We start from the raw sequence: 15,667 nt of genomic DNA, 5'->3' as shown, positions 1-15,667 counted from the left end.
TTAAAAGCCAAATAGGTTCCTGTTTGTTTCCTGCAGTAACGCTCCTGTGACTGACTGTAAATGTAAAGTTTTGATACTAACTCCCCCCCTCATATTAATTTAACTGTCAGATTATTTTATTGCCTTCCTTCAGGTTTGGGTGTTCGGCCCTCTCAGCTGTTGTACATGTGGAAGTTTTCTATACACTAGTTTGAGATTGTCAGACATAGTTGTGAAACTTTTAGTTTTGTAAGAGTTTCTATTCTCTTTTAGCCTTTTTGCTTTTGTATTTATGTTTCATTGTTTTTATTTGTAGAAGGATTGATCTTGTGGCCGGTGTTCATGTCTCTGTGCCATCAGCAGACCTGGACCTGATGTTATAAAAATGAAATGAAATTCTGTTTATTTAAAAAAGTGCTAGCAAGAGTCGCCTCGAGGTACTTCAGAGTCAACGTGAAACAGGAAGTTGTGGTTCTGGTGCCGGGCGGAGGTTTGAACTTTGCAGGATTAATGCCGGAGTGAGATTACCAGTAAACATGAAGGTGGCCCAGGTCTGATCGGTTACCACAGAGAACGTTCTGCTGCTTAATGTCAAACACCACGTGTGACTCGTTGGTTTCTGCTGCAGGTTCTGATTGATTATTTTAAATAAAGTTATTTTTATGCACAAAGTCAGTTTTCCTCATCATTCTGTTTTTATGATTAATGACTTGTGTAGCACCTTTCAGCGTGCCCTTGACCCGTTACCATGTCTGTAAGGGTCTTGCCCAAGGACACAACAGCAGCATTCTCTGGTCGGAGCCGGGTTGAACCTTCAACCTTCTGAGGTCGGCTGACGGGATCCTTCTGGAAGTCCCAAGAACGAGGCGTCAGCTCAGTGGAAGCTGGGGTTCAGACAGCTGCTGATCTTCCAGGAGAGGATGAAACTGCAGGTTTACCCAGAGGTCAAAGGTCAACACTCAGGACAAAACCCAGTTTTGTGCGAGACTGCAGGTTAAAGGTTATGACCGGGTCATTAGAGGTCAACTGAGCTATTAGAACCGAGTCATGAGACTAAACCATGATCCAGAAGCTGCAGGTCCAGTCAGACTCAAGAGCAGAACATCTATAAACCCAGTATATGAAGAGTGGAACCAGAGCTCTTCCAGAACCACGTTTCTGACCGTCAGGTGGACTCGGTTTGTCTGACCTGTAGTTTGGGTTTTGTTAAGTTGTGATGTGTGAATCCAGAGTGTGGACTCGTTTTTCCACCATGTCTGTTTTCTTCAGACTCCAGCAATGGTGGGTGAAAAATCCACCTGAACAAACAACGTCGCCCTCTCTTTGTGTGTGTGTGTGTGTGTGTGTGTGTGTGTTTACGTGACTGAATGAAACTGGGTGTGAGTGAGGGATGATGTTTGAACTGGAACTCTCCCAGAAATGCAGCATTCAGCCAGGTTTCGCCTGCGGTCCCATATTTCCCGGCAACACAGCGGCTGGCAGGCCACAGTACGCCCTCCAACACACACACTCACACACACACAACTATTTCTGGTGAATCACTGCTCAGTTTAAACTTTTAGATTTAAATTTTGCTGTATTTTATTTGAGTTGGGTTCAGACTCGTTTTTTCTCCTGATCACTTATGATCTGTTAGAGGAATTTCAGTCTGGTTTTAGAGAGTACCACAGCACTGAAACTGCATTAGGGAAACATGTTGTAGGGATCAAAGGAACAGCGCTAGGCTTTTAAACTCTATCATCTATCTATCTATCTATCTATCTATCTATCTATTCGTTTTTTAGTGTTTTTATCTTTTTTATGTCTTTAATCTATTTTATCTATCTTATCTGTCTATCCTTCCATATTTCTTTATGGCTTTTATCAGTCATTACAGCGTCAGCCGTCTGCTTTTCTGTGCAAAAGTCCTAACAAATCCATCCATATCTAGGCCTGTTGTTATGGCCTTCTCGTGAGCCAGAATGACTACATTTCTTTTTCTCTCGTGTAGCGTAGTACGGCGGAACGGGGTAAGGACCAGCTCTCGCATGATGCTGCTGGTATTCCAATCACAAGGGAGGTCACATACATGCGATGGAGCTGAGGAAAGGCATTCTTATACCCATGTAGATATTTACAAACGGTGGAGAGGTCTACAAACTCTTCACTGTTATCATCATCAGTCTTTTTGAACTCTTTCTCCAACATTATTTTTGCAACAAGAATCTCGGTGGAAAGTTTGTCACTTCCTGTCATTTTCTGCAGAGGACTTCACATGTCAGGATCCAGAAGAGAGGGAGACTGAGGTTGAAGGCAGTTAACTGCTTTCATGAGATCGAGATTGCTTTTGGAGAATCTTGTCTCCATCTCTACAATGACTAGGTCCAAAATGTTGAGAAGAGCTCTCTTCAGAGCCTGGCTAGGAGTTGTGGAGTCTTCTGCGTGGCCCACAGTGGACATTACAACACTACCTGTTAGCAGTGAGCTTGTTTTTCTTTGTCTTTCAGCAGCTGGTGCAGGTGTGCTGGTTAATGTCTCACTTTCCTCCTCTCTCATCTGCTTCAAAGCCTGCAGAGATGCACTGACTACTTCTGAAGCACAGCACAGGTCAACAGAGAGAGACTGCAGCATAGAACTTGCAGACTTCAAGGAACCCAGAACTTTTAGGAGGAATTTTCCTATTTCAAAGAAGTGATGCCTCTGTACAGATATCAACAGCAGCAGCTCTGTCCTCTGTAACCTCTGACAGGATACTCATAATAGCATCCTGATTCTCCACAAGGCACTTGGTCACATCATGGTGGCTTGTCCACCTGATCTTCAACAGTCGTTTCAGGGAGGGAACGTCATAGTTCTGTGAAACATAATGACGGTGGAAAAATGAGTGTAGAGATCCTGAAAGATCAAAAAAGGTTTTTGCACATGGCTCTGCCTGCATTGCATGGACCACTGCCAAGTGCAGCTGGTGGTTGTAGCAGTGGATGTAGGGAATATCCTTCCCTACCTTCTTCTGCAGTAAGGCCTTAACCCCACCCCTGACCCCACTCATGACAGAAGCTCCATCATAGCACTGACTGATCATTTCAGCTGCATAGCCTAGAGGTGGGAAAAATGATCGATTCTAAGATGCATCGCGATTCAGCCGTGCATGATTCTGCATCGATGCAGCAACGTGACATAATGAGATTTTCTCCCTATGTCTATGTCTATGTGAGGACAATAAAGTTTTGAGGTTTTACAATTACTGCTGGGGGCAGAGTTGCAATGACATGGGCACTGTGTTGCCCTAGCGCCAATTTAAAACAGAAAAGGCGGACAGGGATACAGGGCCAACATTACCGGTAATCAAAGATGTACCCGTTACATTTAATAATGTTTAATAATGTTTATGTGCTTAGCAGACGCTTTTACCCAAAGCGACTTACAATTTTATTTTATTTTTATTTTATTTTATTTTTTTAACCTATAGGGCATGTTGTGATCTGTGGGGGAAACCGGAGTACCAGGAGAAAACCCACGCATGCATGGGGAGAACACGCAACTCCACGCAGAAAGGCCGCAGCCGAGTTTCGAACCTGCGACCTTCGTGTTGCGAGGCAACAGTGCTAACCACTGCACCACCATGCAGCCCATTTAAATCAACATTTAAATCAGATGTCTGGGCTAATTTCGGTTTTGGGCTCCTGGATGTGAAAGAATCACTTAACACAGTATTCGTTTACTATTTTTAAGTTCAGTAATATTCTATTTTAAAGCTGCTCTACCGAAAACATTATTTCTTATATTATTTAAGTAATTATAGGCAGCACACTTTAAACATTATTGCTCACTATAGTGAATAGATGAATGTTCTGTTTTTCAGGGATTTCAAAATCAAAAAGAAATTGAAAACTATTCTACTGCTTTTATTAAGTAATGAAAATTTTTGTGTGAAGAATCGTGATGCATTTCAGACTCAAATCAAATCTTTAGGCAGATAATCGGAATCGGATCGAATCGTGAGGCAGGTAGAGATGCACACCACCACTATAGTCTGAGCCAGAGAGATGCTCAAGAATTTGGGTGATAATAAATTCAGCATGACTGACTGATTCTCCACATCTGTTCCTAGTTCCATCACTTTTAATGCAAAACCCAGTATGATCTGCTTTGTCATAATTATCTTTGATCTTTTTCAATACCATTTTTGCCAGTGTTGCTAGTATTTCGTTTTGTATGCTATGAGATGTGCATTTAGCATTTTCTGGGATGTGTTTGTTTATTTCATTAAATTTGGAGTCTTTGGCCAGTGTGTAGTCTACCATTTTTAACAACAGTCCTGCAGAGAAATCATCACCACTGGAGCTTTCCACACTAGTTCATTTACTGCTAGAAACTGAACTACTTCTTCAATAGTTTTTACGTAGTATCTGTTTTTCTCGATTTGTGTGGGACTTATTAAATTACCCATTGTTTCCCCTGTGGTCACTCTTTGGGCATTTCAGACCAGGCTTTTTCATTTTTATGTGGCATTGACTTGATGCATGCTTTGTGAATCCCTTATTCTTTTCCAGTGCTGTTTTCCAGTTATTAAATCCTTGTTTTGTGAAAGCCAAATCCCTATCATTGTTCCCCCCAAACTTACGGCATGGGAAACAAAAGCACGCATCCAGCTTTACTGAATATTCCTGCCATGGTCTCTCACGATACCAGAGAGGAGAGCACTTTGACCCTATTTCATCAAATCTTTTCAAATTTTGGATTTCTACATATCATCCCATTTGGAGGGGGGGGGGGGGGGGGCAGTCAGTATTTTTAGGGGTCATTGCCCCTCCTTGCCCATGCCTACATCCGGGCCCGCTGCCTGAGTGTTCGTGGACCCGGGTCAGGGAGTTTAAGATTTTTGGCGTCTGCCTGATCAATCCCGGTGGCTGCCTGGTGGGATCTGGGTCCCTGGACTCTACTAGGTCCCCGGCGGGGGTGGTCGCCCCTGGGTCCCGGGCTCGGCCGACTGGAGGGTGGGAGGCTGCGGGGGGGCCTGTGGGCTTGCTGCTGATATCTCCCGGGACTCTGCCGGCTGCTGCTGTGGCCCCCCGAGGCGATCCTCTGCGCCTCTCAAGGAGGGCAGGGGCTTTTCTGGTCGTGGTCTCCCTAAGGTCCCTGCGCTCTGGGGCAGCGCCTGGATCTCTGGGACTTGGAGCTCCCTCCATCTCCTATGCATCTCTGGGGGGCAGATCTGTGGCCCCTCACACTCTCTATTGGACGCTCCTGTAAAGAAACCTTACATATACACATGCGTGTACACACACAGGTGCTCACATGGTGCTCTCATAAGTATGGATTTGGGCACGTTCAACACTTGTCTTAAGGCTGTGGTTGGCACTAAATGCACTGTGAGTTATTATCGTGTTATTTGTTCAGTAAAACAATGTTGATTTTATATTTCTTCATCAAGTTGACGCAGTGATAGCTTGCTCCTGTTGTATTGTTGTGTGTCCCCTTTCTGCAGGTCTAGAAGCAGACTCTTGTTCATCATTGATTGTTTTTGTTGTCCGTCCTTGCGGGCCTGCTGGAGAGCTCCACAAGGACAAACAGAGTCGAGCTGTCTTTTCTATTCATCCGTCTGTCGAGACGGAGAACGCAAGCTTGTAATTGGTCAGGACACCGCTGTCGTCTACACCGCCGCCAGGAGTGAATGGTACCAGTGTTGGATCATGGCATCAACCAAACGCCGTTCTTCTGCCCCTTTAAAGCAAATGAAGCTGATCAAAAGGAGCAGGAAATGTTCCAGCTCGTCTGTGTTTTACAACAAGAGGAAAATCAGAATGACGGTGGGAAAACCAGGAATTAACCAGAAAAAGATGACGTGGTTTTCCGTCATTGTCTGGGACGTTTTGTTGTGACGGTCTTGACATGTTTCTGCTCCAACCTTCAGGAACAAGATCACACAGAACTGCTGGAAGCTGAAGGTCATAAATCTGTCAGCGCCCTCACAGGGGTCAGAGGTCAGGTGATGAGGGAATACAGGAAATGAGGCTGTAGGTGTGTGTGTGTGTTCACACACGCCTGGACTAATCTACATCTGAGCCCTCACTCTTCATCTGTTTCCCTCTGTGTGCCTCTTACTCGCTGCCATAGACTGCCTTTGTCTTCATGCAAAAACTCACATTCCTCATGGCCTCTGCACACACACGCGCGCAAGCACGCATGCACGCACTCACACACACACACACACACACACACACACACACACACACACACACACACACACACACACACACACACACACACACTAAGGCATTCCTTCGCCCAGCAACAATGAGGTCTTTGTGTTGCACATCACCGTGTTTTCATTGTAGTTTTTATTGCTTTTGAACTCTTTGCTCAGGAATTTAATCATCTCTGCTGGTTCCTGATGGCGGTTCTGAAAAGGATTTTTTTTTGTTTGAAGACACACACACACACACACACACACACACACACACACACACACACACTAGGACAAAGGTTTGAGCCACATGACTTGTTCTTGTTCCTGCTTGCATTTCACAATCAGGAAGGAATCAGAGCGTAACAAGTGACATCATCAAAACAAAAGTACAGCATAAAGGTTTGTTATGAATCAGCTGATTGGACCAGGTGTTTTCTCTGGGCCTGAGGGTGGAACGGTCTACCTGATGGGTGACTGGTCCAACAGCCAGCCGGTGTTTGTGGAAAATCACAATTATATCACCGGACCAAGTCCCTGGTGAAAACATCCAGGAGCCTCATTTATCCAGCTTGCTTACGCACAAAACGGGGTTGGAAAACTTTGGGATTTATGAAAGAAAACTTAGCGGAAAAATGTGCGCAACTTTAAGTTGACTAAGGACCTGGCTTACGCACATGTTGGACATGGAGAGCACCTGTAGTGCTGCTGCTGAGAAGGATACAATTATGAAATCCTGCAGCATCATCACTTGTACTGCTTCGTTTTCACACAGAACAAGACCCCCCACACGCACACGCACACAAACGCGCACGCGTGTACACATATGCGCGCGCACACACAGCCTGAAGCGCAGAATATGGAATGCAGAATATCAGCAGGGGAACAGATTGAGACAGAATGTCATGCGTCTGTGACAGTGTGTGTCCTGTCACTGTGACCCGATTGATCATGCACCCTGCCTACTTGTACAGTGGAGATCTCTGTTTGGCTGACTGGTTAGCGTGCGTGACCTTCATCCTGGAGTCTGGGGATTGAATCCCGATTGGACCATTTTTTTATATCCACCACAGATCTCTCTGAAGAACTCAGCATTGATGGCTTCAGCAACACTGTGCCACTCTGTGGATTTTCTCTTATTTGTTTTGCAAAAGCACGTCCTTTCATTTCTCCACCTCACCCACAAGTACCTGAATTTCTGCTTGTGAAATTACGCTTCCTTGATCTGCGGTCATGATCGAAATGCTGCAACAAGCCGGCTTATGTATATGCATGAGATCCACAAGGCACTTTGCCTTGACTATTTATGGCAGTAAGTGGGCGTGGTGAGGGCGGGATGTGACTAAAATGCAGCTGAGAACCATTCTTGTTAGTCTCCGATTTATGAAGCGGGGATTGCGTGCAGCTGTGCGTACTCCATGTTTGATAAATCACAAACCTACTTGGCGTAAGTACATTTTTTTGCTGAGCTTACGTACGGTTTTAGTAAGAATTCTACGCAATGTTTGATAAATGAGACCCCTGGTGTGTAGAGGTGAGGTTGTGTGGAGAAGGGTCTCACCTGAACTGAGCTAACAGAGCAGGAACCCTCTCGGAGGAAATGTTACAGTTTTACGGAGATTTGAGTAAATTAGTTTCAGGTGATCATTGTTTACTTGTTCTGCTTTTATTTGACCTGAGGCTGTTCAGTAAATGATCCCTCCACATTTATAATAGTGAGACCAGCAGGTGGAGTCTTCGACAACCTTTCACATAAAACCCAACGTTACTTCTGCCTCCTGGCACCAGAACGTGTCCTTCAAGTTCTCCGACATCCGATGTGAAATCCATGGTGCGCACTGCACAACATCAGAGAATAACTTTCATCTGTTTGTAGACTCTGTCTGTCCATCAGTCCACCAGTCCATCCATCCATCCATCTGTCCATCAGTCCATCCATCTGTCCATCAGTCTGTCTATCCATCCATCCATCCATCTGTCTGTCCATCTGTCTGTCCATTCATCCATCCGTCCATCCATCCATCCATCCATCCATCCATCCATCAGTCCATCAGTCCATCTGTCTGTCCATCAGTCAATCCGTCTGTCCATTCATCCATCCGTCTGTCCATCCATCCATCCCTCCGTCCGTCCATCCATCCATCCATCCATCCATCCATCCATCCATCCATCCATCCATCCATCCATCCATCCATCCATTTTCAGTCCATCAGGTCGTGAGGACACCAGATGAAGCAGGAAGGCCCAGACTTCCCTCTCTCCAGCCACTTGGCCAGCTCCTCCGGGGAATCCTAAGACGTTCCCTGGCCAGGTGAGAGACATCCAACATGTCCCGGGTCTTCTTTTAGGCCTCCTTCTAGTTGGAGAAAAGGTACGCTGCCCGCGGAGCTGCCGCATGCCCGCTCCATCACAGGAACAGGCATTGCTAGCAGCTGCATGAGGAGGTAAACAACTTGAATGCTGCTACTTGTGAATAAATTAACGTATTTTTTTTATCAGTGCCCTTCCTAAACAGTTGAAATTGAAACTTAAAGAACACCTTGAATGTTTTCTTCTTATTTTAATGCTTTGCTGAAAATCACCGGATCAGGACTCGGTATCATCAGATACTCAAAATCAAATGACTCTGAATCGGCTCAGGAAGAAAACATCCCTAGAGCCATTCCTAAGTCTCTGTGAGACCGGTTTGGACCTGCAAACACAGCTGGTTCCTCTGGGAGTCTAACAGATGCTTGTTGTTGCTCATGGGCACTAGGGTGGGCTGCTCTTTAGTCATTCGATTTTGGTTACAGAACTCTCCCAGGAACTCCTGGGATTGGCTGAAGGGAGGAGGGGCTGTTTCCATGGTGACACAGCAGCAATTTAACCTCATGATGCCGGAAAGAATGACAAGATGTCAGTCTTCAGGACTGGGTCCACCTGGTTCTGCTCAGCTACTTTCACAAGTCGTCACCATGGTTTAACCTGGAGATGAATTTCTGATCCGGTCCAGAACTGCTGATCCGGTCCAGAACTGCTGACCCGGTTCAGAACTTCTGATCTGGCTCGGAGCTGCTGATTCGGCTCGGAACTGCTGATCCGGTCTGGAACTGCTGATCTGGTTCAGAACTGCTGATCCAGTCCGGAACTGCTGATCTGGTCCAGAACTGCTGATCCAGTTCAGAACGGCCGACCCGGTCCAGAACTGCTGATCCAGTCCGGAACTGCTGATCCAGTTCAGAACGGCCGACCCGGTCCAGGACTGCTGATCCAGTCCAGAACTGTTGATCCGGTCCGGAACTGCTGACCCGGTTCAGAACTGCTGACCCGGTTCAGAACTGCTGATTTGGTCCGGAACTGCTGATCTGGTCCGGAACTGCTGACCTGGTCCAGAACTGCTGATCCAGTTTGGAACCGCTGATCCGGTCCGCAACTGCTGATCCGGTCCAGAACTGCTGATCCGGTCCAGAACTGCTGATGTGGCTGAAACAATACAGTTTAGAATGAAGGAGCCAGAAGAAGAGCATGTATGTATTTTCTGCCCTGACTTACCAAAACTAGCAAACATTCCATCTTCCATACTACACATAAGCATCATGATCACATTTAAAGACTCCCTGACAGACACCAACTTAATCTATCTTGTTACAATTTCTCAACATGTTTAAATTAGTACATTTTCTAACCCTAATTCTTTAATGTCAATGTTTAGGTTATTCCCAGGGCAGGGCTATTCAATTCCAGGCCTGCAGGGCCGGTGCCCAGCACATTTTGGTTTTAACTCTGCTTCAACACACCTGATTTCAATCAGCAAGTGATTAACAGGCTTCAGCAGAGCCTGATGAGCTGCTGCAGGTGATTCAACCCCTGTATCATGTGTGTTGGAGCAGAGAAACCACTAAAACATGCTGATACCGGCCCTCCAGGCCCAGACCCCTGGATCAGGGTCTGTTACGGTAGAAAAATATAGTAATGTTTGGTTTTTGCTCATAGAAATGTTGAATTTTCTTTTTCCTGCCGTTTCCATGGTGACAGAGAGGCGTATCTCTGGATCAGCTGTGTTTGATGCACCTGGCAGCGTTCCTGAGGACCCGTTCCCACAGAGCTCATCTGGGTCAGAGTTAGGGTGAATTCACCAAACCAGAGGTGTGACGGTGGCACAGGAGTTAAGGGCTCGCCCCGTAGTCAGAAGATGGCAGGTTCGAGCCCCGCTCAGTCTGTCGTTGTGTCCGTGGGCAAGACACTTATCCCCCCTTACCTGCTGGTGGTGGTCGGAGGGACCGGTGGTGACAGCTGACGCTGTGGCTACATTGTAGCTTTTCCCCAGCAGGGTGTGAATGACTGATTGTGTTGTAAAGTGCCTTGGGGGGATCCACTACCATAGAAGGCGCTATATCAAATATGCGTTTCTTATCGATGCCCTTCCTAAACACGTGATGCTGTAGCGTCACGAAGGGCCTCTAATTTGTGACAAAGGTCACATTTTCCCAGCTAGGTCAAGCTGGGTCTGACTGTAACTTTTGGTTCCACAGATTAATCCAGGAGTCATGATGGCAGCTGAACATCATCCTTATCTGCTGCTGTTTCGTCCCAGAATGACACTTCAAGTTTCACAATGATAATTTAGATAATAATTTTAATAAACTCTTTGACTTTATTGCTGTTATGATAATCATCATAAAAATCACTTGGTTCAGTATAAATGTATTTTTGATTACTGAAATGACTTATTATGCTTTGGGTATAATTATGATTATGGTTGATAATCGGTTATGTGTGTTCAGTAAACCAGAAGGTCAACTTCCACTTTATCCATCCAACACAGCTTATCCAAGGAAGGTAATCTGCCATCATGTCTTGACTCATGACCAAAGCTTTCTTGCTCTGAGAGTGGGCGTGTTCTGAGGAGATTGTTAAAACTAACTTTCCAGTAGCAAAACTTCAGTTCGTGAACCAACCACCATCACAGGAGGATAAGGGAACGGCCGCCCTAACCTCCACCTGCTGTTCTGTCACGCTGATAGAATAGCTTTGAATAAGCGCACCTGTAACCAGCTGACGCAAAACTCCTTCAGACTTAAGACGCTCGACTGTGTACCCTGCGACATCTTCGGACCAGAGAGTCGGTTCCTCGAGTCTCCTCTACCGGACCGAGTACCTGGAGGCTGACAACATCCTCCCTTGACCTCAGGATCCTCACGAAGGGTCGTCTTGCTGGGTGAGGTAGCACACAGATCGTGTTTGATGCTGTTTCTCTAAGTAACAACAGTTAGCTGCAAAACCATAATTTCCAACCCAGAACGCTCTTCTCTCTCTGAAAGAAACCTTCTGAGAACATTCACGCTTCCAAGCTCGTATTTTCAATTTATCTTTCATTCAGACACAGTTAAAACTTTAAAACAAGTTTTAATATCAAAGCTGGTAAATTGTCATCCATGAATTGTCATTTTTAATTGTCATAAATTGTCGTTTCAAATCGTCAAGTTTAAAATTGTTAGTAATAAATTCTTCAATTTTTAAACTTTGCCTCATTTTTTAAATGAAACATAGAAAGGTATAAATATTTCTGAAGAAGAAGAAGAAAATATAATTTCTATAGCGTCTCTCAAGATAAAAATCACGAGGCGCTTCACAAAAACAAAAACAAAAAATATAAAAAATTGTAAAAATATAAAAAAGCATTTCGAAAATGTTTAAAAATATATTTAAAATGAGCAAGAATAAGCAATTGCGATTTAGAAGAAAAAATGTTAAGAAAGAGAGAGAGTGAACAGGAAAGGGGGAAATCAGTGGATCCTGAGGAAGGTAGAATAGGTGGGGAGAGCAGAATAAAGAGAGAGTGGTGAAGAAGGTCATACAAAAGCCAGCCTGAACAAGTGAGTCTTCAGCTGCTTTTTGAAGGAGACCACTGAGTCCACTGATCTCAGGCTCAGGGGGAGAGAGTTCCAGAGTCTGGGGGCCACAGCAGCAAATGATCTGTCACCTTTGGTCTTTAGCCTGGTGCTGCACAACAAGTAGGCTTTGATCACTGGACCTCAGGGACCGGCTGGGGGTGTAGGGACTAAGAAGATCACCAATGTAAGATGGTGCTTGTCCATGTAAGGCCCTATAGACCAGAACCAGGATCTTGAAATGAACCCTGAAGTTGACTGGCAGCCAGTGAAGCTGGAGGAGAAGTGGGGTGATGTGGGTGTATTTAGAGGAATATTTCTGGTTATTGAAAAGCAAAGATTCCTAACTTCTGATTCAAAAATAAACTTTCGCTATTAAATTTAATTATCTTAAATTAAACGTTAATCTTTGGATTAAATATAGACCAAGTAGGTTGGTGTATGAACTTCTGTCGATTATATAAGTATCTTGGATATTTATACATGATATAGGCTCATATGCTAATGTGCTTGATCATTCTCAGAATCTACAACTGACAGCAAACAGTGTTGATTCTAGTATGTAGTAATATGCTACAGATGCTTTATGGCAAAACAACTAAAGCACATGAATCCAGAAAGAAAGAAACTTAAAGGACAACTCTTGTGTGTTCTCCATTTCTCTTAATGCATTTCTAAAGAATCGGATCAGGGCTCGGTATCGGCAGATTCTTAAAATCAAATGACTCGGAATCGAATCGGGAGCAAAAAACATGAACATAACATCTCCAGTTTTCTGTGATCCACACCTTTGAAGTTCATGTTGTTTAATTTAACCGACTCCGAGCCATATGACTCACAAAATAATTATTCCATAGCTCTTTTATTTATTTACACACTGTAAAGCTTTCATTGTTTGGAAGATAAACTCTTTTCCATGGGGATCCAGATGAACCTCCTCCCAGAAAAACATAAAATCATCAGCATTCCTGTAAATATGGTCAGAAACGGACTCTGCGTCCTGAAATTCCCAACTTTCCAGCTCTCACATCTGAGTGAAACATTTCCAGACTGTTGGTTTTCTCAACTTCTCTCCCTCCAAGAACACCGGATCATGCCCGAGGAGAAAAGAGGGACAGACGTCTGGTTTCCACAGCGTTGGGAATCAGCACATCCAAAACCCTTGTGTGAACATCAGGTCCCTGATGGCAGCCAATCAGAAAGCTGTTTATCATCTTGGTGTAATTAACTGGTTGTTTTGACATGTGGTTGGATTGTTTAGAGGTTTGAGGTTAAAAGATCCCAAAAGTCCAAAGAATTAACCCCAAAAAGGTGTTATTGTCCCAGAGCAGGAGAGTCCAGATGAGGATTTGTTCACCTGAGACCAGCGTGAACCAGAATCACCTGCAGCAGAGATGAGCTTCCCTCAGGCAGGACAAAAACAACAGCCTGCAGCTGGGTATCGTTAGGACAGGAAGAATAAATGTTTCAAAATAAGAGCATCAATCAAACTGAGTAGAGAGGAATATGGAAGCACATTTCTGCCAAAGACAACCAGAAGAAAATCACAAAGGAAAATGTTATTCTCACAGTTCTGACTGTGATTTGGGTCAGTTTCTTCTTCAAATGCATGTTCCTTATAAGTAAACCTTCCCTCTGGTGTGACCTTTGACCTTTTGACCAAGGTCTGTTGGTTAACGGTTTAATTTTGACTAGTTTATTTTTTCATTGATTGAATGAATAACATTTGGTGCCTTGACGAGATTCCAGATGTGCAGGAACTCTTAAATCAGCTGTTGTTGGAGACGGTTCCGTCGAAATTTTAAGGAGCTCAGAAGAAACCGGAGCTTTAGACAAAAAAAAAAAAAAAAAAACCCAAAAACATTAAAGGGACGGTTTCATGTGAAAATACCTTTTTGGTGCTTTTGACAATGTTATACAGTTATTTCCTCATCAGAAACACCCCAAAGCCGTTTTCTAGCCTCATGCGTGCTTTTTGTAGTCTGGCAAGCCATCCTATACTTCTGGGCCTAGAGGGCCCGTATACCGCACGTTTTGGTGGTTTCTCTGCTCCAGCACACCTGATTGGGTGGGTGATTCACCTGCAGCAGCCCACCAGGCTCTGCAGAAGCCTGTTAATCACCTGCTGACTGAAATCAGATGTGCTGAAGCAGACAAGCTGGATACCGGCTCTCCAGGACCAAAAGTGAATATCGCTGCTATTTATCCTACAAAACAATGAAATTCCCATCCCACCCTCTGCAGGTGGTCTCATCCTTCCAAGCTCTGGTCCTCCACCAGAGGCCTGGGAGCTTGAGGGCTCTGCAGTATCTTAGCTGCTCCTAGAGCTGCACTTGGACTGAGATGTCTGATGTTTTCCTGGGATCTGCTTTAGCCACTCCTCCAGTCTGGGGGTCACTGCCCTGAGTGCCCCGATGACCATGGGCACCTTCGATGTCTTCACTCTCCAGACTTTCTCAAGTTCTTCTTTGAGGCCCTGGTACTCTGTTCCTTTTCCTGATGTTGCCATCAGACCTCAGCATTTAGCTCCATCAGGGAAACCGTCTACGATGTTTCAGGGTTGAATATGGTAGCCATCTTGGATTAGGTTTACTGTAGGTGATCATTAGTTGTAGATGTTTTACTGTCATTAACACCTGTCCTGAGGTTCAGGAGACAAGCATGTTTAGTGTGAGGGCAGGTTCTGATGCAGACCCACATCCTGCTGAAAACAGCAACACAGCAGAACTGCAGACTTCTGGGAAAATGTCTTCCCTCTAACGAGGAAGTGAGGACTTCCCCATCACCTCGTTATGATAAACCAGCTTCACAAGACGCAGCAGGACGCTTCTAGAGAAGCATCTGGCTGGTGGTTTTTCTGTGGCTTTCCTGAGCAGCAGCAAAGCTCCAGCAGACTCACGTGAGGGTTTCGAGCTTCAGCATGGAGGTCTGACTGTAACACCTTACAGAAGGTCCCGTGTTTCTTCTGTGGTGGTCTTTGGGGGTGGACTTCCCCATTGTCTCAGCAGCTTCACAGTCAGGTGTTTTCCTCTAGCCGCTGACAGGAAACTGGCTGTAAAAGCTTCTGCACTCGTGCTTCTTCTAAACTTCATCAGCAGTTTTAGGAGCTAACATCAGCTGATGGCTGCAGCTTCACTAATCATCTGTTTACTTCTGATTCCAGTTCTTCACAGTTATGGTGAAACTTGGGAATCCTCCAGAACGATTTGCAGACTGATGGTTTCATGTTGCCACATCTGTTAGTCATTAGTGTCAGAGAAGATGAGAGCAGGAATGTTCTGACATCATCGACATGGATGCTTTAGTTTCTGGGAGGTGTCCTGCTGTAGGGCCTTCATCCGGTTGGTTAGTGAGGACATGAAGAAGTTCTGTGGGGTTCTGAGCGGACGTTCTGCTGCAGCCCTTCGGTTCTGTTGTCTTGTTTGTGTTCAGCGGACGATGACGTCGGCTCAGATCCATCGTGCGGCGCCAGGCTGACACGGAGGTTATGTAGCTCTGTTAGAGCAAAACACACAAGACAAAATCCAAAAGGTTTTATTCGGTTTTACTCCAAACAACAACAGAATCACCATTTTACACTTTTAGATGAATCAGTGAATAAGGACTCATCAGATGAATAAGTTAATCCGGTTTCATTTTACGCTGCAGGACG

The sequence above is a fragment of the Nothobranchius furzeri genome, chromosome 3 (assembly GCF_043380555.1).
Source record: "Nothobranchius furzeri strain GRZ-AD chromosome 3, NfurGRZ-RIMD1, whole genome shotgun sequence".
Taxonomy (NCBI): Eukaryota; Metazoa; Chordata; class Actinopteri; order Cyprinodontiformes; family Nothobranchiidae; genus Nothobranchius; species Nothobranchius furzeri.
The sequence above is the reverse complement of the archived record's forward strand: the minus strand, read 5'-3'. Positions refer to the sequence as shown.